Below are 26,899 nucleotides of genomic sequence, written 5' to 3' on the forward strand. Positions count from 1 at the left end.
TCCTGCCTCACAATCTGACAGTCCCAGCCTCTAGTAGCTCCTGGCTCTTTAACACAGGCATTTTCTCCTATAAAGCTCTTGTATATGTAATTGTCTCTTAGCATCTCCTTCCTGGAAGGTCTGAAATAATAGGTCATTTGGAGCCTTCACATTTTATTCAGTTTATTCATCTATAAATTGGAGATAATATTACCTAATTCACTTGGTTAAGATGATAATTAATGATATTATCTATGAAAATATAGCCTATTGCTTATACAATGCTTATACTTATTATTATGCTTTAGCCAAATTGGACAACTTACTATTCACTGAGTATTTGGGTTCCACCACTGTTGTTCAAATTTTTTCTTCAAATTAAATTGCCTTCTAGGAGTGCCTGGGTGGCTCAGTAGTTTAAACCTGATTCTTAGTGTTAGCTAAGGTCATGATCTCACAGTTCGTGGGTTTGAGCCCTGCATAGGGCTATGCACTGTTGGCATAAAGTCTGCTTGGGATTCTCTCTCTCTCCCTTTCTCTCTTCTCCTCCCTCTCTCTTTCTCTCTCTCTCTCTCTGTCTCTGTCTCTGTCTCTGTCTCTCAAAATAAATAAACTTGAAAAAGCCCTAAATTTCCCTCATCATCTACATATATCTAATTCCAATATCACTTATTAGAACAATCATTATGGTCATTTATTTCATAAAACTATCAAAATTAAATTTTTGCTCTTCAATACTACTCATACAAAAAAATATTTTCATTTGAATGGTCATTTATTCTTTAATTTTCCTAAGCCCCATTCTGGATAGAAAATGTTATGGGGTCTGGGTCTCTGTCTCATCCATATTTATATTCCTGGGAATTTGGCACTAAGGGTATTAGTCAATGTTACTCAATGAGCTCATATGAAGTAGAAATTGGCACAGAAAAAGATCGGCTTTTTCATTAAGTGCAATGAGAAGCCATTTATAGATTCTAAGCGGGGATTGACAAAACAGGATATGTGTTCTATACTGACTGCAATTGGCAGTCTGTGGAGAAGATATCGGGGTTGAGATTTAAGGTCTGTTCTGAAACTGAATGTTGAATTTGTAATGCCAAAGATGTATAGCTGCCTTTTACCTATTAGCACTGTAACTTACTAATCATGCATTGTTTCTCTTTAGAAGCAGTCACTCCATTATTTTTCCAGTATTAATAAGTAATCTGTAAGCTAACCTGAGCTATTAAACTGATGAGAAAGACATCTGAGTTTCAGGAAATAATGACCATTTCTATATTTAACCCAGATCAGTCGCTATGATGTTGGAAATCAACTCAGACTGGCAGTAGCAGAGATTGAGCAGTGGAGTCTCATGGGGGATTCCCTTCCTTAGGCCCTGGCCTGACCTGGCCTGATAAATGGCATATTTAAAAAAAAAAAAAAAGAAAAAAATCCTACAGGGTTTATTTTCTCTTCTTTAAATCTGCAGGATTTATTTCTTGCTTTCTCATCAAGGAGTATATTTATAAAGGAATTTTAGGCACAGGTGTATGGTGGTAGGCTTCAGAGATTCTGGTATTTGTTTTAAATACCATAATTTCATTATTTGGATGGATGTGGCTCTGTGGACTATCAAATATGAAGGAATAAGAACACAAGCAGATTCCAAAGCTAAGCCTAAATGACGCCGCCTCAGATTATCTATGGTTCTTATTTCCTCCATTAGTGCAAGTAATCGAGTGTTTGAATTTGAAAGTGCAAGTTTATCTCTGTTCCATTATAGATAATAAAAGTGACCTATGTGAGGATATTAGATTGGTGATTTTACTTAGTATTCACCTTATGCTTAGAAGGTGTGAAATTGTTAACTCATTCAAATTAAGTCATTATCCAGTTATGTAACAAATAGACTTGTGCTTAAAAAGCTTAACTAAGCAGCTGCAGAGAAAAAGGAGCAGCTCCATCAAATGCTCCAGGAGACCCTTTTTACTGCTGTTTTTTATTTTTACGTCTCATTAACAGTAGTATTAACTATCACATACTCCTTGTATAGAGGAAACTGGGAGAAATTAAACATTCTACATAATCCTCTTAAAAATATTTTAAGGAGAAGAAAGAGTTGGGTTTTTTTGTTTGTTACTTGTTTTTTAATAATCCATAGCCTCCTGTCATGGTGAACCTTCTTGTCACAAAATAGGCATATACATGAGGAACTGGGGAGTATTACTTTGCTAGGGCTGTCATAACAAGATACCACAAACACAGTGGCCTATTCAGCAGAAATTTTTTTCTCACAGTTCTGGAAATGAGAAGTCCGAAATCAATGTGTTGACAGGTTTGGTTTCTTCTGAGGCCTCTCTTCCTGTTTTGCAGGTAGCTGCCTTCTCACTGTGCCCTCATATGGTCATCCCTCAGTCTGTGTGTTGTCTCTGTCTTAACCTTTGAAAGAACACCAAAATCATATTGGATTTGGGCCCACCCATATGACCTAATTTTACCTTCATTATCTCTTTTTTCCCCATTAATTTTACCTTAATTATCTTTTAAAAGGCTCAATCTCCAAGGTAGCCACATCCTGAGTTTTGAGAGACTAGGATTTAAACATGTGAATTTTGTGGGGACACAATTCAATTTATAACAAATAGAAATTTTTTTCATCTCTTATGTGCATATTTTTCTGTATTTGAAAAATATCCCTAATTCATAGAAAGAAGAGGCTCTGTAGTGGAATCAGATGTGACATTGTTGCCTTACTTCCATAGCTACTTGTTTTCTAAATTTTAGAGAGCTACGTAGAGTGTATTGAAACATGCAGGTCACCAAGACAAGATCAACTAGGAGGAAATGAAGAGGATGGATATAAGAAAGGGAAGAAATATGAATTCAGGGATGGGCAAACAAGTGAAAACCTCTAAGATATTATAGTCAACATTTTGCTTCCTGGGTTCCATAAAGGACACAGAGGTAGGATATTACTTTCACAAGGTTTATTGACCAGTTACAAAAAAAAAAAAAAAAAGTAGACATGAGGAGCTTTTGTTACTCTTTGAGCCCAGGTTTCTAAAAAAAACATGAGTAAAAAAGATGTCATTATGTCTCTTTCTAACGGTAATAATGACCAAGGGTTTTTTTCTTTAATCTGGAGCATATTAGAATATTTCTTAATTCTACCTTTCTGGGTCCCCCTTTTTTGTGGTATTATGCTTCAAAATTTTTTCTGTTTGGTTTTTGGAGCTTTGTCCAATGGGAGCATGAAATGCTGTTTTATTGGTCAAAATACCACAGAGCCACTAATAGATATTATAATGAACTATTTTAAAAACTGTTAGAGAAAAGCACATACAGATACAATATGATCTTAATAAACTCAGAAGGATTTCTAGAAAATACCAAAGCAGAACTTTATAGAAAAGATTATATAAATCATGCAAACTTGCATACCATTTTAGGGAACTCTCCTCTGAGCTTATATTTCTCTCCGATATTTAATAGCAATAGAACATTGCACAGTCTCTTTCTTGTAATCCATTACTTTAAACAATATGAAAAAAATACAAGCCACAGACTGGGAGAAACTATTTTCAAAACACGTATTTGACAATAAACTTGTATCCAAAATATACAAAGAACGATTAAGATTCAATAAGAGAGCAAACAAACTATCAAAAACTTGGGCAAAAGATCCGAATAGACCTATCACCAAAGAAAATATATGGATTGCATATAAATATATAGAAATATACTTGATACTGTATTTCTTCAGGGAGCTGCATATTAAAACAACAGTGAAATGCCACTATATTTTTCTAAGAAGGCTAAAATTGAAAACACTGACCACACCATTGTCAGCAAAGATGTGAAGTAACAGAAATCCATTGATTGCTGGTGGGAATGCAAAATGGTACAGCTACTTTAGGAGGCAGTTTGATTCTTTCTTAAGAAAGCTGAACACCAATTTATTATATAATCTAGTGATTATACTCCTAAATCTCTACCCAAATTAGTTGAAAATTTATGTTCACACAAAAATCTTAGCACCAGTGTTTATACAGCTTTACTCCTAATTGCCAAAATTGGAAGCAACCAAGATGCCCTTTAATAATTGAATTTATAAACAAACTGATGCACCCAGTATCCGATGAAATATTATTCATTGATAACAAGATAGGAACTATCACGCCACAAAAACACATCGAGGTACCATAAAAACATGTTACTAAGTAAAAGAAACCAGTCTGAAAATGCTACTTATGGTATGATTCCAACTGTATGACATTTTGGAAAAGGCAAAATAATAAAGACAATAAAAAGATCAGTAGTTGGTAAGGGTTCAGGGAGAGGGAGGGATCTGTCTCTGTTTCTTTCTCTCTCTCTCTGTCTCTTTCTCTCGCATTCACCTTAATCTATAATCTGTGACCAAGAGAGATGAAGGCCAAATCTCTAAACTGAAAAAAATAGTTACATTAAAGTTTGAGATGAAAGTAAATATTGGATCCTTCATGTGGATGGCTCTTTGACATTTCCACTGTAATAACACTGAACACTTTCTGACCACAATCATTTGCTATATTGCTTTTTGATCAGCTGTTGCCTGCCATCATGGAAGTTTGAGTGACATTTGATCTCCTGGAATATGCCTTGGAGTCATTTAGTGATGAAAAGACCTGTACTGCAATCCTAAATTCTAATTAATTATGAACTCTACTGGAATGGAATATTAAAACAAACAAACAATAAACACATAATGTCCTATGAAAATTGACTATTAAGTGTCCATGCTATACTTTGATGCAAGAATTATCAATTGCTAGAATGATAAATTGCAAAACACAAAATTGATATGCTCTTAAAAGTACTGCTTGACTTTATTCCCTCCTTTCTATAATTGGTATAGATATTTACAGAAATTTATTTCTTAAGGTACATTTTATAACAATTGAATTAACTTCCTCAAAAGCTGTATTAAAATTTTCACTGCAGTTTCATTACAATATATATTATTTTAGAGTATCATCTCATCCATGACAAAATCTGTCTAAATTTATCATTTTAAATATCATTTATAGATATTTTCTCCTCCCCTTTCTTTTTGCTGTTTTGCATGTGTAATGCTATCTCTGCTATCTCCAGTTATATTCTCTATTGTATTTTCTGGTAGGTCATTAATGGTGTAAAAGAGTAAAGCAAGTTTTTAAAAGTTGATCCTGTAGACATTCATGCTGAAAATTCTTATTTGTTCTCTACAGACTCTGTTGGACTGTACCTGTAGATGTTTTGGGCGTGTTGACCTGCCTCAGATGCTGTTGTCTTTCTAGCCACATTAGGTTTTATTGCTACCCTGTTGTCACCCACTTGAAACCTAGCTGGCAATGGAAGGTCTTTTGTTATGTTGCCTCATGATAATTCTGAGGCTGGATGATGTTATTCCCAGGGCATTATGGGTGAGAAAAAAATGAACAACTCAGACTTGCCCCAGCTAGTCATCCATCTCTAGTGCTAGCTTTCTACTGGCCTCGCTACTGCTTCTCCCCATAAAAGATCAAATACCTCTTTTACCTAAGGTTTTCTTACGTATGTTACTATAACTTATTAGGATAATTAATCTTCCTCACTTCTGTAACATCTCTTACATTGTAATTGGGACAGATATTAAGAGGTCCATTCTAGGCATAACTAACTATACAAAGTGAGCAGAATATGGGGTTCCTGGGTGGCTCACTCAGTTAAGCGGCCAACTCTTGATTTCTACTCAGGTCATGATCTTGTAGTTCTTGAGATTAAGCCCACAACAGGCTATGCACTGACAACACGGAGTTTGCTTGGGATTCTCTGTCTTCCTCTCTGTTCCCCTCTTGTGCTCATGTGTTCTCTCTCAAAATAAGTAAAATAAACACAAACAAATAACGACAACAAAAAGTGAGCAGAATAATTGAATAAAAGTGTTGGTGAGTTTTCTTTTGTGGTATCAAAATTCTATTAAAATATTTCATTTGCATATTTTTCTAAGATTTAAAGAACACGTAGACTTGCAAAATCAATTCCAAAAGATGAAAATAGATGTTTCTAACATTTAAGTACACTTTTAAACTCCTTTTGAGTTGGAGGATGAGATTGTAGTTTAATTAATTTACAATAAAATCATTTCTATATGATTTATATAATTTGGGGACATGTGAATGGAACCCTTATATACCTAACAAGCTATGCTACAAATGGGTCCTCCCTTCAAATCAGCTTTGCCTCTTTCTCTACACACATATTCATGTATTTCAAGGTGTTGGTAAATTCTGTGTAAGAAAATCATTGGTGAGGTTGATGTAAGTATAAAAAGAGACCTCAACTGACAGAGTCTTTAACAGGAAGCACTGTAGAAACAAAAGCAATAGAAGATAATCCCTTCTTTTAGGAGATGAGCTTCTGGCATGAGTGAACAACACAAAATGGGTTCTAGACTCTCAAGCAACTTCAGATATTTATATAGAACATACTATCTTAACTAGGCCCTTAAGCATTATTTGTTAAATGGATAGCTAATATTTATTAAGCAATATTTGATGAAGGCTGTTATGCCTGTTTTGAAGACTAGGCTAGTGGCTTATATTTTACTAAGTAACTGTTCCAGTTCACACAGCTACCACCAAGGCCACACAAATATCAATGATCAGAGATTAGTATTCAAACTCAGGCCAGCCAAACTCCAGAAAATCAAAGCTTTTAACTACTAGATGCCAGAATGAAGGGAATGAAGGATGTTGGAAGGCTGAAATGAACTCTTAGGAATAATTATAAATATCTATTAGGTTTGAATTTGCCTCTATGTATTAGAAATATGTATATAAATACTATATGATTTCAGTGATTTGTGGTTTAAAAGTATTTCTACAAAAAAAAATATCCTTATGGAGCATATTCCCAGTTTCACAGGTGAGAATTTGGGATGTTTATCTGTGTTACCTCACAGTCATGGCAACCATATTCTATATATAATGAAAAAACTTGATTTTTCATTATATCGGGCTTGAGAAGTACCTTATAATTAATAACTTAAAAAATGGGCTGATTAAATTAATTCCACTGTATATACATTATAATGTATATACATGGTTTGCATAGAAATAGTACAAACTCTAACCCAGAATAATTACATATCAACTTAATTCTTCATCTCTTTTTTAAATTTGGTTTTTGCAATGTAACTATTTTTCTAAAAATAATATAAATTTTTATTGGAAGTAAAGTCATTTGCTATCATGTTTTGTTAGCTTCTAGAGGAGAGGGAAAAAAAAAACTCTGTAACTTTCCAGAATTCTCCTGAAGATTTTACCAATTTGCCAAAATTTACATACTAGACAGGAATAGAATCTCATTTTTAGTGAATATATATTAAACTACTAATTTCTGTAAGTTATTTTTCACTGCTTATGTCAAATTTTGTATTTTTCAGCCCAAATCATTTCCATCATTTTAATGCTTATTTACAGCAGGAAAAAAGTGGTGTAGAAAATATCCTAGAAAAAACAGTGTGGTCTCAGACCACTGAAGGATAGCAACTTCTAGTCGTTCAGTTATGGAGGTTGGAGAATTGAAATTACAGTTTCCCTTGGGATAACTTGTCTTTCCTCTGAGCTCTTTGAGTGTGAGAAAGGCCCAAAGGGAAAAGTCAACTAGCCAGATCAACAGCGTAGATGACAGTGAACAAATGCTTTACTAGAACATTTGTCTTAATGAAGTAATTTAATAAAATATTGTTTAAGGTAGTGTATTTGAAATAATAAGATGCTTTGTTCAAGTAACTAAATTGATTATTTCCTGACAGATTTATTTTCTTCAAGTTCGTTGTCATAGAAAGTGAAGACCTTCTTCAAATTATAACAGAGTAAAATTTTCAAATACAATTTACTTTGCAGAATTGTTGTGTGTGTGTGTGTGTGTGTGTGTGTGTGTGTGTGTGTGTGTGTGTGTGTATAAAGTATAAAGCAACAAAGAAAGGGCCTTTTATATCATGATGTTCCTTGAGTATATCATGAAACATTAAGCATTTTTAATACTAACCATTATCTTTCTTTCTTCTCTCTCTTTCTCTCTCTTTCATAGGTGAGTAACTGAAGGTTAAAAATCAGAATTCCTGGATATGAAGTACTATGTGCTTTTTTATTAGTGTCCTGTGGGTAAGTAAAGAAATAGACTTGGCTTAAGCACCAGATTGAATGCTGAATCATGCAAAGATATAAATTTGTGAGCTGTGGCACTCTATCACTGGGAGTCTTGATCAAATATTTAAAAGCTATTTGACGTTAGACGCATGAGTATTAAGGGGAGAATATTTTCTTTTTCTTAAGGTTTGTAATTGTGCCATTCAGAACTAGCATGTAAGTTAGAGTGCTTTATACTTGAATGACAGTGACTTGCTTTGACATAGCTATTGTCAGTGGGTATTATCTCACATGGAAAATTGTTTAAAAACATAAATGGAGGCATGATTTTGACTATTTCAGCTACTGACACTGAAGAGTCTATAAAATTGTGGAAAATAAAATTTCATTAAAGTGTAGAAATAAAGACTGTTTTACTGACTTGAGAGAAAATTTTAGAGTTTAGATTTTTAATCTTAGAAACAAGATGGACCTCATTTTTAACCAATGTAATATTAAAATATAGATCAAATGAATTACATTTAATGGTGGCTTGATATTTTAGAACATAATTTAAGAGAAAATGAATGAATCATATTATATTCTTAAAATTCTGCTAGAAAAACTTTAACATTACTTTATTAAAAGAGCTTTTGTAGAATTAGGAAATTGTTTTCTTTTGCCAGTCATTTTTTTAACAAATACTGAGATGGTCTAAGATATTTAAAGTATTTTAGATAAATGACTCCTTAAAAGTCATTTCAAAAAAGAAAATAACTCATAGTAAAATCCAAATGTCACAAAAATCTTATTTATTAAACATTAATTGTATTCATGGAGGTTATTAGTATACATTGAAATTTAGGTGCTGGAAATCTACTTTATAAAATTTAAATATTAGCTCCCTAAGATTTGATTATAGTAATAATAATTCATTTTATTTAAAGAAAATATTCCAAACAAAAATCGTTATAGTATAGATGAATGAGATTTCTGATATAATTGCATAATGTCATTTTTAAGGTAGTTCTTCTTTCCTTTTTCTTCTTCTTCCTCTGGTTTATTAGCATTCATAAAATGTGATTTTGGCTTTGCTATCAACTTTAAGTAAAATGATGATTAATATTTTAGGTAAAACTTTAAATAACTCTTAATGTTGCTTTATTGAATATATTATTGTATGTGGAAGTGAATGGCGGAGAAATAGGTACGTTTTGCTAGTTTTACACTTATAACTTGATGTTTCTTGGCATGATAAATTGTTTTTATCACGAAAAAGGCTACTTCTTGAAATGATCTACTTGTGATAGGACTATGTTTTTACTTTAGTTTGTGAAAATTATTTGTGAAGGTCATAGGAATTACTTTAACAAAATGTGTGTGGTGCTATCATATCTCCACTTCTGATATAATGGTTATTGTCCATAAAATATTTAATTACAGAAACATCAGTAACATACCTAATCTCATCAGACTAGGTTAATGGATCCTATTTTGGAGGCAATTAACAAGACAAAATGAATGGTTTGGGGATACATTCTAATAGGAAACCCATCTCTGAATTTGGTATAGCATTCTCAATGGGGCAAAGTTACTAAGTTATTTCTTCTGACTTAAGCTGCTTGAAAATCTTGTTTATTTTCTCAGTCTGCTAGTACACCTGGTAAAGACAATAAAGGGTTTGTTTTCAGTGATAGATACATCTGTTATTTTCAAAATTGTCATCATTTTAATCACAATTCTTATTCATAAACAGTTGTGGGTAAAGTATCAAAATTAGATGAAGTAGCATAAATTTGGCGTATATAGAAAAGCAAACTAAGTATTGGGATTCAATAACCCCTTGTATTATTTGAGAATGAGTTTCTGGGCAACCATGTGTTTAATTGTAAATGTACAGATTTAACTTACTCTTGAGATTGGCAAAAAGCAGCAATAAAATTTTATTAAGCACCATAAACCTAAGAGTATGACCTCTGTGTAACATCAACAATAGTCCAGTGCTTGATAATAAGAGAATATTGAAAAGCAGATTAGCCTAGATGATAATAGGACATTAATTATTAAAGAAATACATGAGAAAACTTTGATTTCAGAAAGCATTCTGGCTTTATGAAAAGAAATACTCTGGGAAAAGAATTACACTAAGCGTGTGATTTTTAAAAGAAAGCTTGAAGTTGAGTGCAATAAACAGGGGAAGTTAAATTCCTAAAATACCTTTCATTCAATGCAAATCCAACTTTTATTCTAAAGGTACTTGGCTTAAGAAATAGATTCCTAGAATAATATCAACTAATTGAATGTTCTTTACTGTTTTAAGAATGAATAAATATCAGGGGCACCTGGGTGGCTCAGTTGGTTAAGGGTCCAACTTTGGCTCAGGTCATGATCTCATGGTTTGTGATTTGGGGCCCCACATGGAGTTCTGTACTGACAGCTCAGAGCCTGATGCCTGCTTCATATTCTGTGTCTCCCTCTCTCTCTGCTCCTCCCCTATTTGTTCTCTGTCTCTCTTGGTCTCTCAAAAATAAATAAATGTAAAAATTTTTTTAAAAAGAATGAATAAATAATCACAGTTTAAATGTTCAGAATGTAAAAAAAAAAACAGTTGATAAAATAATTTGTTAATTTTACCACTAAGTATTATCATTAAATTTAGTAAAGATATTTATTTTTGGTATGTATATATCATTTAAAAACTATATTATTTATGTTATTTTCAAATTTGAAACAAACCAAATAATATCCTCATCTCTTTTAGGTATATATTTTAATTCAAAAAAATTCATATTTCTGTAGAATTTCATTCTCTGAAGAAGCTAGAGAAATGTTGTACAACCAGAACTAATGTACAAGAAACTTCTTTAAAAATATTCACAATCCAATCTCCCTCTCTAGATCTTTCTTTTGCGTATTTTGTGAAAGGTGATTCAGCTGATAATAATAGAACGGCTGCATGACCAAGATAACTTCCCTTAGTGAAGCATCTTATTTCTTATACAGTTAAGAAAATAAGTTCAATTTGAATATTTCTTATATAAAATTTGGGAGTCAGAGAGCCTTTATATAAAGTTTTTCTAAGTATTCTCATGAATAGTATAAACATTACGGTATAAAACTTTTCTCCACAGGCTCCTTAAATTTCTAGATTAAAAAGAAAAAATGCCTTACAGAAAATCAAGTTAATATCATTTAAGTCCTCTTTTTTCTATTAAGTTTAATGTGTTTATTTTCATTGTAACTGTTGCTTAGTGTTTTTTGTTTGTTGATTTGTTTCTTGTCTTTAGTAGAGGGGCAACTTTTTTTTTTTGGAGGGGTGAAAAGAACAGTATGGCCATATAATCCCCACTTTGTAAATAAGCTTGATTTTATTCTAGAAATAGAAACCTCATTGTTTAAAAGAAATCACTTCTCAGCTTTTCACAAAAAAATACCTTTATTGTTGCAAGTCTAATGACCATGTATTAAGACTATCACATATATTTATACTTTAAAAATTAATCTAATAAATAATCAAATTATGAAATACTAAACAAATTTTGAGAAGATTTAAACTCACTAGAAATCGTTTGCTGTTGACCTTTTAGTCCTCTGAAGGTTTAATTACTTCTTAATCTCAGATGTCTGAGTTTTAACATTCTCTTGTCCTTGTAGATACACTTGTAATTTTTTTTTAATCATAATGTCAGAGCTTCTTAATCTCAGATGTCTGAGTTTTAACATTCTCTTGTCCTTGTAGATACACTTGTAATTTTTTTTTAATCATAATGTCAGAGCCTAAGTGAAATGGTACAAGATCACAGTTCTGACAGTTCAAATATGTTTAGTTCCTTCATAAAAAAAAAATATTTTTGTTAGTGATACTCAATATTATTCCAACTCCCATATGGTCATTTCATTCTTTCTGTTTAAGTGATGGAATTTCTTATTCATAACTCTTCAAAAGACCTAAAATTGCTGTATGTTAATGACTCTCTTTTATTTAGAACAGAGTCATAATACGTGTTCAAAAACTGTATTTTGAATGATTTAAAATAACTCATATATTGGTACATTGAGACATCAATAAATAAGTGGATTAAAATTAAAAAGGAAATCTACCCATTCAGAAAGAATAGGTTTGAACTGTTCTACCAATTCATAAATATATAATTAGAAAGAGACAATTTGAGTTACAAAAAAGTAATTTTGATTTAACAAAGTTTTTTTTTAAAACATGTATATTATTTCTATTATGTTTCAATAGCATTGCATATATTTGATTTTACATAGTTATTACATATTTCTGAGTGATTTGTTTAATGAATGGCATTTTCTAGAGTTCTAAATATTGTTCAATGAAAAATAGTAGGCAGTATATATACTTACAGCCTGATGTAACTTGTTCTTAAAAGATTTCTTGAATTTTCCTCAGCAAAGTAAGATAATGTAGCTTAAGTTATAGTACTTACCACATAGGTATGTGCCCAACTGATTAGAAGGTCATTTCCAAAGAACTATCATTCATATATTACTGTTAAGTGGTACTTTATTACTGAAAGCACTAATTACTTGTCTGAAAGTAATAATACTTTGCATTTGTAAAGTACTTTATGCTCTTCAAAAATGATTTTGCATGCATTATCTCATTTGGTCTTGAAAGAGAGAGTCTGCTCATTAAATTGTCCAGATGGAGTGAGGAATCAGAGTATTCAGCCATAACTAATGTCCCCTCAAACCAAGGTGAATATATATCTGGTTGAGACCTGTCTATAATAAAGGAAGGGGAAAAAAATCAACATCCGCAGTTGTATTAGAATCAAAACTTGTGGGAATAGACCTACTGCCTTTTTCATGTATTTTTCATCATCCTTTCTTCTCAGGTCAGTTATTGTCAGAACAAAATTCAGATTAGTATTTGTTCTGATAGATCAGATACAATCTTTTGTGTTGTTGCTTTCATACTTAATGGGCAAATATTTATATAAAAATCATTATATAATTGATTATTTAAATCCATATATATTGTGTATCCATTCCTCTGATATTATTTAAAAAAGGAATATAGCAATTGAATGTTGTTAGAGATCAGAAGCTAAATGTTAGAGTATTTTCTACAATGGAGATTAATAATCTGAGTCTTTTATGGTACTAGGAAAAACTTTCCTACCCTAAGTATAAATTTTATTTTAAATATGTATAAAAGTCATTTTATGTATGAAAAGGTTGGGAACATGACTAATCATGCTGATGACTTTTTCAGTGTCTAGTTTATTATAACGAATACTGTAGCAAAAATCTCAGCAATATCCAAGGGCTTGTGTACTTGACTGAAGGATAATATCTCTCTTGGGTCCTTTGAATAAAGAGAGGTAAAACCTCAGCCAAAACCCTCGCATAGTAAAATAGTTTAAAATAAGCATCGGTTGAACTTCTCTGGCTCAACTTATTTAAACTAAATATGCAAATATTTTTATTTATGCATCTTTGACAGCTTCAGATTAAGTAATATTAGATAAAATTGTGAAGTTTTATTTCTGCTTTTTTAATAACCTTGCAAAAAAGAAAAGTATCTTAAAAACATAGTTTTTGCAGCAATACTTTGGGTTATGTTTATAACAATTTCACTATTATTTTTCATTAGTCCTTATTTCTCATTTCCTAAGCTGTGATTTAGAGCAAAAGCCCAAGTATACATCTTAAAATATAATTTAGTTCCTTGCCACTGCAGGCTGCCATCCCTATGTAGCTCTCCTGGTATGTCGGAGGTTTCTGAGGTCATTGATTCTATTGTATACACTTATTGAATAAGTCCTTCACTCCCACACTCACCACCATCCTGCTATGAAACTGTAATTTGGTAAAATATGGAAAACTATAGATGAAATATTGGTATGCTTTGGTACTTCTTTAAGAAGTCTAGCCAAGTGTTAGAATTTTGAAGATGGCTAGGGATAATGAATAGTTTGATTTTTCTTTCCTCATAAAGAAAATACATTTGGCTACATTCCTATTATTTTATCTATTTTACAAAAGACCAAAATAATACCAAGAGAGCAGTATTAGTCTCAAACCATTCAATAGCTGTTTCCACATCATTCTTCACAAGCAGGAGTCTTGCCAGAAAATCCGGACAATCCTCTACATAACTAGAGAAATCCAGGCAACCATAATGAAGTTGCCATGTGAACCATCAAAGAAAAATGATCCCAGAGTGCTTTTCATAAGTCTCAATCTGTGCTTTGTGGATTCAAGAACATGCAATAAAACTGTAAAACGATTAGAGAATCAAGTACCAGTTAAACAAGAATTCAGCCTGAGGGTGTCCTCTCCATCCCCCAACTGTCTACACATGTGGTCTCCCCACATCCCTCTAGGTGGTCTCCCTTGGAATATATCATTTGATAAACACTTAATGGTAAAGGACTCTGATATTCTAGTCACTTCTTAAACTTCTACTTTTCTACTTCAGATTTAATGGTAAATAAATCACTTGCATACAAAAGTGACTATTTATATAAATGTATTAGCTATAATATATTAAATTACATGGGCCCAAAAATGTGCTGTTTGCTTTCATTGCATTATATTCAGCTTCCCAAGAACCAAATAAGAGAGATGTTAATAACTTGTCTTCAAATAATAGTAGCTCACAGTGGTTAATTAAAAGCCAGAAATTACCTGGCTAGTAAGTGGCAATGAGGGGGTTATAATACAGATTTGTCTCATTCCAAAGCTTATGCTTTCCTCCTGCACGTGTGTTATACAATCTAGAAGCTTAAAGATTTTGAACAAAATTAGACTTGTAAGGGGTGTGTGTGTGTGTGTATGTGTGAAGTATTACTTTTCAAATTGTTCTAAAAGTTGTCATTGGTACTGAGGTATACTGAAAATATCACTGAATAATATAAGTTAAAATTAAGGGTCAATTCACACTTATTTGGGGTGAAAAAGAATCTCTGGAAGAATTGAAAAATATAAACTTTTCTGATATGAGGAGAGCTACTTTAATCATTAATCGGTTTGTAAGAAGCTGAGCAAATGTCTAGTAAACATACTTCAAAAATATAGCAGTAGTGACCAAACAGACTATACATCTGATCATTTTGTCAGAACATACTGAGAAAGAAATGATGGAATTCAATTCTTTACTCTCAGTAGGGTAGGAGACTCAGGTAAAATAACTTCTGACAAAGTTACTTCCACTTTAAATTGACTTTAGAGTTCCGAAATTTGCTTACTATTTATATTTTTATCCATGTTTGTATGTATGACTGAAAGAAATTTAATTTTTCTTTGATTTTTATTGATTATTGTGTTTTGTAATGAATTGATTTGTTACAAAATAAATTTAATTTATATTTTAATCCATTCATGATATATTGATGTTTAATAGGATCTGACTTTCTTAATACCTGATATAAAGAAATTGAGTTCAAATGGTTAAGATGTACCAATTAATAATGAGGAGACTATTATTGCAATTGATGTTGCACATAATACTAGATATGATAAAATAAATGGCATGACTAAAAACATGATTAATTTAAATCATATTCTGAAAAGGGTATAGTGAAAAGATAGACAAGTTTTCAATGATATTAAATTCAGTGTACTTCACACACCAAAAAAACCTACAGTAGAACAAGTATGTTGTTATATTAGCTTTTCTTATGTATTGTTAAAGCATAACAAAAATATTCATTCTAAAATTAATGAATGAGGAATTTAATGGGTCAAAATATGAAACCAGATATATGACTGATAATTTTTTCTATTTACACTGAAAGTACCACATGTTTAGTTGGAACAGTTTTAACTACAATAAAAATTGCTCTAAAACTTACAGAGGATTTCAGGAGTCTTAGTATTTGTTTTTATATTGAACAAATATTTAGAATTATAAAATAATACCAAAGAATTTGTCTTTTTTGTTAAAAAACCACTTAAATATACAATCATATTTTGTACTCAATTTAATGATATTTCTATAAATTAATGTAAATAGGGTCAGTAACTAGAACCTTATAATACAATTTCCTAATTATTTAGAAATTGGCTCTTCATTTTGAATAGTGTGCATTATGTTTGTTTTTGTATTTTATTCTCCTTTTGAAAATGTCAGGTTTCTGGAAAGTTTGCTGCTGCTGCTGATTTAGCCACTTTATTTTCTTCCTTTATCATGATGAGTAATTGAAAATGAATGGAAATGTATTCTTAATTAATTTAAATCCAACAAATACTTGCCAAGTATGTTTTATAATATAAAACTATAGTGGGTACAAATGGAGATGCTGGTGCAGTGTTTTATGTAAAACAGATATGATTCTTGATATGCATGAATAATTTAACATTGGTTTTATTCATTAGAGTTATTAAATTCAAGCAAAAATGCATATCTGTGTAACATTATAAAAATCTATCCTCTTATTCCAACATTTGAAAAATACTCAGTTTATCATATTTTACAACTCTTACTTGTTTATGGGTGAGTCTATTTTTCCAGCAAATATCTAACCTATCATAAAATAATGTTTTTAATATTTTAACATTGATTAGACCTTAATGTTTAAACAAAATGAAAATAATCTTTTTCATTACAAACACTACAGTTGCTTTCTAAATTTTTTCTCATATATCCATATCAACTCCCACACCATCTGCATTATATTTATTCACTTAACAAATATTTGTTCATTACTTAAATGTTTATTAATTGCCTCAATGGGTATGCCAGGTTTGTACATTCACTGTCTTCAAATAATGGTGAGAGATAGGCAAACAAAAATTTAAATCAGAAGTGGGTCAAAGATATAATAGAAGTAATACCCAGAGTACAATTACCTACAGATAGTCTATAATTTGCTGGTAGATAAAATGTTTCATAGAAACATAGTCCATTGGCCTAAATGAAAATGTCTGATATTATTTTTTGTTGTGCTCAGTAAATTAATGTTCTCATCATGACTGTGTTCAATCATAGAGAGGGCTCAATTTACTTTAGATGCAAAAGCAATAACAATTATACAATCTGATTTTTGAGCAAGAAATATTGTAGAATTAATAATAAAATATAGGAAAAAGTCTTTAATTTGTAGGGAAGTTATTTAGCTTCAAGAAAAAATATCATACCTACTTGATCTTTGCTACTACACGATATAATTGAATGCTGCTTGCTATATCGTATTGTGAGACAAACTGTTGTTACCAAATTATGTCTCACATTATACTATTGTAATTTAATATTTTCATTTTCAGTTGGTTTAATTTAATAGATCAAATATTTGTATGGTAGTGTCTTCTGCTACAAAGCACAGCTATTGCTGTGGTTTATATTTGGAACAGGTTCTAAATTTTTAGCAATTTTTCAAACTTAGCTAATTCTAGCTAGCTATGATATATTTAAGATAAAGTGGATTAATAACAATATAAAAAATTTACTACCTAGCCCCATACAGAATATTCTTAATTTTTCTTTGTTCTTTTCTAAAGTAACTGTCTAGTTGAAATAATGTTTTTGTAATTTCAAACAACTGGAAAAAAACATATTAGAATTTAAAATACATAGGGCATTTAATGGCTTTAGTAGCTAGTTCAGTCATGGTTGAATCAGTATTTATCTTGTCCATATTAATTTAACTCGGCATTGTTTTAAATCAATATTCTTTCACATTGCCAGAATAGCTTCCCTTTGCCCATTGAGAGAAAAAAAAAAACTATCTGACTCATTTTAAACTAAAATAATATACTATAGGCTTATTTTCACATAGAATAAAATACAGAAAGATCACATCGGTTTTTAAATAATTAATAATACACAATTTAAATTTATTATTTGGTGTAATATTTTCTAATCTCATTTGCTCAGTCCCTCTAGAAGTGTGCAAAGAGATCATTGAAATTTTTTAATGTATTAAATAGACATTCGTGATTAATATATTCAGAGTTATTAGCCTTAATTCTCATTCAGGTTACCTACCGATGAGACAGGAGAGTTAACTTGGAGAAAAAAAGAAAGTCTCCATAAAGAATCCTCATTAAATTTCTAATGAATTCTATAATGATTATATTGACAATCACATAAAACAGCATAAATGAAAGTTTTTTATATGTGAACATTTAAAATATACCAGTATTTGGTTAATGATATGTCTTTATTTTCAGTTTGCAAATCCTAAATATGTATTACATATTATAGTATATTTTATTTCACCATACTTGCCTCTTCTTTTATTCACTAAAACTAAAGAATGTTCTAGCCATCTTAAACAAGGTATTTAGTAAAATCATCCCACTAGCTTGATCTGAGCTGTTAATAGTAAAGTCAAACTACCTCCTGCCCTCAAGAATCAATAGAAATTTGGGGTGCCTGGGTGGCTCAGTCCGTTAAGCATCTGACTTGGGCTCAGGTCATGATCTCGAGAATTGTGAGTTCAAGCCCCACCTGGGGCTCTGTGCAGACAACTCAGAGCCTAGAGCCTGAAGCCTGCTTTGGATTCTGTGCACCACCCCCCACCCCCTGCCCCTCTCTCTCTGCCCCTCCCCCACTCATGCTCTGTCTTGCTCTGTCTCTCAAAAATAAATAAGTGGTAAAAAATAATTAAAAAAGGTTAATATAAAATGGACTTTATAGGGATTAGCAGATAAGAATACATCTTATTCAATGTATAAGTATTACATAAACTGTCATATGCTTAAGGTATACTATTTGGTTTATTTAAAAGAACACTTGATTAGCAGTCAGAAGAAATCCTAATATTTCGCTGAGGAAACTAGAAAATATTGTATTTTTCTCTGTATAAAAGGAAATAAAAGCATTGATATTTTTCAAAATACTTCAAATAAATGTAAGATTTTATTAATTACAATGTTATTATCTAGACAATGATACACAACTACATAATTTGAGAAAAATATGCTAGATGTGTTAGGTAGGGTCACATGACATTTCCAATATTATTTTTGAACTATAAGAACAATATTTTCCTATGGTTCAATATAGTATATTCAGTGAATGAAAATAATGGCCAAAAATAAACTAATTGACAAATATCATATTGAATGTTGTAGTAGATATATATTTGGGAATTTATGAATTGGATAAAAATACTAATTTAAACACATAATAAAACTTGAATTACATTATTGATCAATGTGTAATATCTGTATTTTTATTGATGGATAATTATTTTGATTGTACAATACTAAATACATATGGAGTCTCTGACAATTCTTATTTATGGATATTTTCAATTTTGGTAAGTGAGAGAGAAGATGTTTATTATATTCAGCCCATCTGAATACAAATAGCATACTAACGGATGAATTCCCTAATGTACTAAAGAGGTGTGCATTTATGTAAGAGAAAAATTACTTATGTTGCCCATTTTATTCCATAGGGTTATTACACAGTTTCAGTGTTAGAGTACATGTAAAAGGTCTTTGTTCTAGTTTATTCTAATAGTTTATGATGAGTTTTTGTCATTTAACTCCTCTTACGAATTTATTTTGGTCCAAAATGTGCAATTAGATTCTGAATTGAGCTTTCTTTCATTTTTTCTATTTAGAAACAGCTATTCTTGAATAATTTTCTATTTATCAATTATTTGTGTCAGCTACATTGTCTTTGCTTGCCTTTCAGCAAATATGATACTTTAATCAATTTCATTTAATAAGTATTCTCAAAAGTTTATATTCTCTAAGCCTCTTTTTCTTTCAAGACATCATCTTTTCACTGGTAGACTCCCAAGTGTATTGTAACATATTCTCCAGATACAATATGAAAACTAAAGAGATAAAAATATATTTACATTAAAAAACACACACACACACAAAAACTTGATTTAAATGGGTCACATAGACAAAAGACCATGTAGACTGAGAGGAGACTTTGATCGACTATTTTACTAATATTGTGAACTTGTTTCTTCTTTCTGATAAGATTATTCTTAAACTCCTAAAATTAACTGTGGAAATATAACCCTAATGAAATTAAAGCAATTAATTAATTCCATAGATAAAACTCTGTGTTTTCATACATGTTATATCATCTCAACTTTCAATAGTCTTCCTTTGGTCAATGTTTATTGCAGAAATATGAAAACAAAACCAGTCGGAGAACAGTATCACTTATGGGCTTTAGATACATATCCTTAAAATTAGCATACTTACCTGCTCAAATGAAGACAGAAATCATATTTTTTTACCACCATGGAAATTTTAATTATCTGACATTTTAAAATAATTCTATTATTTTACAAAGAAGATACTCAAAGTCTAGAAGATATTTTGAGAGACATTAGGAGCCCTTAAAAAAAGGATTCTCTGACTACAGACTTGAAAGGACTATCTGATCAATGTGACTGCCATTCCTTTTTCTCTGTAATGTATGGATTTTTCTCATAACAGTCAAATCTTCCACTCTCACATCAGGAATTTGTCATGTTATCACTTTCAATCCCTTGTCACAAGGCCAGCATTTCCCATCAACTCTCATAAAATTTGGGGAATAGGGTAATCAAGGTTAGACTGTAATGAGAAAGTTGGCAAATATTGCTCCAATCATGGCTCTCAGTATCTCGAATTATTTTGTTGTTGTTTGCTTTTTCCTCTTGATCCATAAAGACTAGCATAGTTCCTATTATTTATCATAAATACTGTAAACCAATTTGAATTGCCTATGTCAACATATGTTTACATCAACAATTATTTGGGGATATATTCAGGGAAAAGTAGAACTTTGTAAGTCATCCTCAAGGCTCATAATGATGGCATGACACTTTGGCCAAGTAACTTTGTAATAATGAAGAAGGAATGGATAAGTGATCATGAGTTAGCTGTGGTATTTTATTAGATGCCACACATTCTAGACTGTGTCATAGTTTGCTTCTAAGTGGATATTTAAACAATAACAGCTAATATCATTAAAAACATGATAGCTAATATATTAATGTCTTCGTCATAATACATATTATTTGCATGGTCCTCACTATCTACCAAATCTTATTCTTAGTGCTTTATATGTATACTTTTGTCTGTCCTCATATACACTGAGGTAGGTGCTTTATTATTGTCTTTTTTTTTTTATTAGGGAAACAGACCCAGAGCATTAAACATTATTCTGTCTTAAGGTTCTGACTCCAGAACCCATACTCTCCATGTCTATCTTTGAAGCTAATTTTATCTCTTTTATAGAGAACTCATCTACTCTCGGCATTATCTGTTCTATTATCTGTCCCTTCTGCTGACTGCGGAGTAATTCTCAAAACCAGACTGCTAACATAGACAAAACATGGCACCTATTTTAATGATCCTGTCATTATGTAAAAATGCTATCAAGCTTAGAAAACGAAATTGTGCAAGTTCTGATATTTTATGCAAACCCATGTGTTAACATGGTTTTTCTTCTTTTCCTAATACAGTCACAAACTTTAACCTCCATTAAACATATATATGTATGTATATATATATATAATCTCTGTCTCTCTGTCTCTCTCTGTATACATACATACATACATACATACATACATACATACATACATACATATAATGTTACTCTTGTACTCCCCATTTAAACTTTGCCCACTAACATTCAGACTATTTGGGCTTTAGGCTTTACTTGCACAATATGTAGTTTTCATTTACCACAGAGATACATAGCTACTCTATGGCTATCAATATATATACAATAGATGTATGATTGCAGAGGAAATGTATGCAAATGTGTGCATACATATTACTGTCTTTAAAATCAAAGTTATTGTGTGATTATGATCAGGCTTTGGGAAATCAAGTTAAATTTTCTACTCACTCAGGCTTATGTTCCTGGTAAAATCCTATAGTTTTTGTTCCCTGATGACAACCCCTTTTTTTCACTTTTATTATCTCATCTCCTGGGTACGTTTAGAAGTTCACTTTTCGCCATTCCTGGTTCCCTGCAAGGCAGCAGCAAAGTTATATTTGTAGTTCCCTCAATATTCCTTTATCTTTTACTTTTTCCAGCTTTTGTTAGGATGCTCTTTGTATAAAATGTCTTTTTTGTTTGTTGAATTGATGAACTTTTTCTCATGTCTTCTTAGTTCAGTGCTGCCTAATCTTTGTTGCCTATCCTCCTGTACTTCTTAAACTGAACTGAATTTACTAGCTGTGAGACTTAGAGTTTCATTAGATGTACATTGGGAACAAGGATACTCCCTAAGTCAGAGTTCTGTGAAGAAACAGACTGGATAATTTAAGTAATCACATTGCATTTGAGGAGAATCTAATAAAGGGCGTGCTCATGAATGAAGGAAGGAAGTGGTGAGACCAGATAGTACTGGACAATATTAGTAGCACTGGAAAGCTCTGACTATCCCCCCACCTGAGAATCCTGGGGAGAAACTGTCTGTGGAACCCAAAGAAAGAGGGAGTTGTCTGGAAAGGGCTGTTTGGCAGGAGCTCTGACTTTTGCTTATGGGATGTGGCCCAGCTGAGGAAATAAATGCCCTGATATTCTCCTCTCTCCTTCCTATTGCTGACCAGGGCTTCCCATTTGATTTCACCCAGAAGCCAGAGCTAATGCTTGACATGATTGGTGCAGGATGGCCTATGGGACTTAAAGTAGGTCTACGAAGGGTGAAGGCATTTTTCCTAGCCTGCTGGGTTTTTTGTAAGTACTAATCAAATCACATTAAAACTCATGTTCTGGGGCTCCTGGGTGGCTCAGTTAGTTAAGCGTCTGACTTCAGCCTAGGTCATGATCTTGCAGTTCCTGAGTTGGAGGCCCACATGGGCTCTGTGCTGACAGCTCAGAGCCTGGAGCCTGTTTCAGATTCTGTGTCTCCCTTTCTCTCTCTGCTCCTCTCCCACTCATGCTCTGTCTCTCTGTCTCTCTCTCAAAAATAAATAAACATTAAAAATTTTAAGGGGCGCCTGGGTGGCTCTGTCGGTTCAGTGTCCGACTTCAGCTCAGGTCATGATCTCGCGGTTTGTGGGTTTGAGCCCTGTGTCAGACTTTATGGTGACAGCTTGAAGCCTGGAGCCTGCTTCGGATTCTGTGTCTCCCTCTCTCTCTGCCCCTCCCCTTCTCTCACTCTCTCTCTCTCTCTCAAGAATAAATAAATATTTTTTTTAATTTTAAAACTCATTCTAAGTATATATTTTAGTCTATGTGAACATAACTTATGTAACAGTGAACAGCAAACCCAACTGTTTAAAAGAGAAACTTGGGAATCATCTTTGATTCTTCACTCTCCTTCATTCTCTATGTATATTTAGTGTTACACTTAAAACATCTTGTCAGACTGCCTGGTTTCTAACTCTGCAGGGCTGTCATTAGCCCAACTGATAACCAATGAGAAGAAGTTCAGTTTGCCTAAGTCGCAGATACACTGTGATTCGATTAGTGGAGCATGAACTGGATTTCAGTCCCAGTGAAACCACTGCCAGCTGTGGAATGAGTAATGGAAACAGCCATACATGGAGGCCCAGAAATCATGGCTCCACCATAGCAGGATGACTTAACCCCTCTAAAAATACATTCTCTTAGAAACGAGGATAATATAAGTACCTAACTTATCGGATCCTTGTGAGAAGTAAATGAAGGAATACATATCAAACTTAGGAAAAAGCTCCGGCATGCATTAAGCCCTATATGGGTCATTACATATTTAAAATATATCTCAATTTTTTGCTAAATCTGCAGTACAGGCTTTGTTCCTTGTGAAACTGTCCAACAAATCCTTAACTAATCCCTTTGTTGACTCTTCCCCTACTTCTAATCCTAATTCCCCACATACAGAAATAGTATACATCCTGTTTCTGTTTCACTATCTATATAATAAACATTTGCTAGAGTTTATTATAATATGTATATTTCTGGGAAAATCTTCTCTTAAATGTAATAGATATTTTTTTAAATACTCACCAGCTTTTAAAACAGCCCATTCTGAATTACACTCACCTGATATGTGAAAGTACCAAGACTGGCCTGAGAATAAATATGCGTATCCTAAGGAAGTGTAAATATGGAGTACAAATCTCTGGCTCCTTCCCTTTCTACTTGCTGCTATTCCATTTCCTGAGTCCTGCTTTCTCAAGCAGCAGTCCTCACTCCTTCTCTGGACCCTTGCTGTGAAGCTCTCTTGCCCTGTAGCTCCCAGTTAGCAGTTCTCACCCTCCCTGTGGACTTCATTTCACAGCTCCTCTTCCAGACCTTTCTTTCCCCAGGCTCACTCTCTTCGGTTTTTATACCATTGCTCTGTCATTCATAGTAGCATCTCCCAACAAGGATGTGTCATTTTCATCAGCCTGAAAGATAAAATAAAACTTCCAGACCAGCAGTACCTGTAGGATTGAAAGTCTGCCTTTATGAGCTATATAAAGCTTTTATGAGGCATATAAATCTGCTGGGGGAAATGCACCTGTGGAAACTAAGCAAGTGCTCCTATTCAAAAAGCTGTAACTCTGAGGCCAAAGGCCTAAGCTAAACCAATAGAAAATGAATTTTTGGATATTGACTTTCCACAAATGCTATAAAATATTTCTACCCCCAAAACTAAATTGTTGAGCTCCAGAGATTACTCAATTATTGTTATCATCGCTCTTTCAGAAATCTCATTATTTACAAGTCTTTTCAATGCTCACAAAGTCTAATTTTGATTAACACCAAGGTTTGAAGATTATAAAGGCTCATTACAAACATATTAAAAGCTTAACTGCATATTTAGCATGCGCCTTCCATTTTGTAACTGGTTACTCTATTGCTTTTCTGATACTGAACTGATATAAACAGCATTTACTATCTTGTAAAAACAGTTACTTTTACTTTCTGTGGTTTGATTTTCTTCTGCCACTTCTTGGGAAAAAAAAATAGATACATTTGTGTCAGGATTTATTAAAAAACTGTCTTCCAAAAATATATTTTATTTTACCGACATTTATGGAGGGTTCACCCATATGCCAGGCAGTATTCTGGCGGGTTTACAGTTATTAACCCTCTTTGTGTTTCTAACATATCTAAGTGGTAGGCACAATTACTTAGTCTTAGTTTACAAATAAGGAAATTGAGGAAAAGGAAGGTTAAGTAACTTTTCAAAGGCCATGAAGACAATAGGTGACAGAGGCAGGTTTTGAACCCAGACACTATTCAGATCCCTGTTCCTAATGACCCTGGTATTTTGTAGTGTTAAGCTATATTTTTATATCTGACCCCAAATCATGTGCAAAGCACTAATGAATGGAATGCTTTTACTGATAAAAGGTAAAAAAAAAAAAAAAAAAACTCAGAATACCACAGTCTGAATTTCTTATCCATAAGAAAATTTATTCTTTTATATCATTGATAACTATTCCTTTATGGTGTATTCCATTCTTTCTTAAAAACTACCTGCTTTGGATGGAACCCCATGTAGGGCCCCTTGCCGAGCACCGAGACTGCTTGGGATTCTTTCTCTCCCTCTCTCACACCCCCTCACCCCTACTCGCTCGCTCGCACGCACACATTCATGTGCTTACTCTGTCTCTCAAAATAAATAAACATTAAAAAAAAACTACCTGTTTTAATGTTCTTAAGACAGCAAAAGTATACATAATTGAGTCAGTAATATAGCTAAGGAGAGAGAAAAATGGCAAAAATCAAACACAATTCACTCCATCTAGTAGGATCTATCTATCCTTCTGCCTATTTAGTAAGTTTTGAAGGTCATTTTATCTTCAGTGTCTAAAAATATAATTTTGCATTTGTTTTCTTTATTGACAGAGGAAAAAAACCTAATATTTTTTTTCATTGGATGTTCCATTGGATGGTTGTGTCCTATCCCCGGATTAGGGTCCAGAAGATCCTGGTCATTGCCTGGTGATATGGTACTCTTAGCTGTTTCTACTTTACCAGTGTTATACAGAAGTTGAAAGTTTAAAAAGCTGTTGCTTTTGCTCATTTTTATAACTCTTCTTCTCAAGAGGTTTTTAAAAATTCTTATAGGCATGTCTATCTTTGTGATGGCATAAACCAAAATAAAATGAGATGGTGGACAACTGATACTATATAAACATGCAATCAATGAAATATTTCAGATTATAACTCAGAAAGTTTGCTGTCATATAAATATAATGCTCTTTTCCCTAAGCCAAGGGGGGCTCCTTTGATTTCGAAAAGACATTTATTTCACAGGTGCAATCATCAGAAATATATATGGAAACATACCAGGTACAGGAAAGTGTAGGGAAAGAAAAATTCTTATTTCTTGCAGCATGAACTCAACTTCCCCAAAGGTCACTGCTCATGTGTGAGGCAACACAGCCAAACTGAGTGGCCAAGCTCATGTTCAGGGCTGATTATCTGGGATATTTAGAGGCTGAACCTTACTCCTGCAAAGAATGTGCTCTATACACACAAGAAGACTGTGTTTGCAGCATTAAGAAAAGTTCTGGCAGAGAACAAAATGTAAATGGCTGTTTCTGGTAATTAATGCCCAAGCAATTTCCATGGTTTTCCCCATTTTTTGTTCTAAAAAGTTTCTTTCTGACATCTTGTGCTGTTACCTTGGACGCTTTTCTTCTTGAAAGCCTACTGACTGGCTGCCAAAGAGGGTCTGGTTCACACCTTGCCTTTTTTCAGTGTGCTCTTCTGCTCCATAGAGATAGACAATGCTCACAAAAGGAGGTAAAAAAAGACTTTGCACAGTCCCAATATGTGCATATTGGGTAACTTTCTAAGCTGCCAGATTGCCAGAACAAAGCCGCAGGAGGAAGCCAAGATGCTATCCAAATCCTAGAAAAGTGAACAAAAGTACCATATCCATTCGAATCAAAAAAGGTACGGAAGATAATGTTGTTGTTTTTTTTTT

The sequence above is a fragment of the Panthera tigris genome, chromosome C2 (assembly GCF_018350195.1).
Source record: "Panthera tigris isolate Pti1 chromosome C2, P.tigris_Pti1_mat1.1, whole genome shotgun sequence".
Lineage (NCBI taxonomy): Eukaryota > Metazoa > Chordata > Mammalia > Carnivora > Felidae > Panthera > Panthera tigris.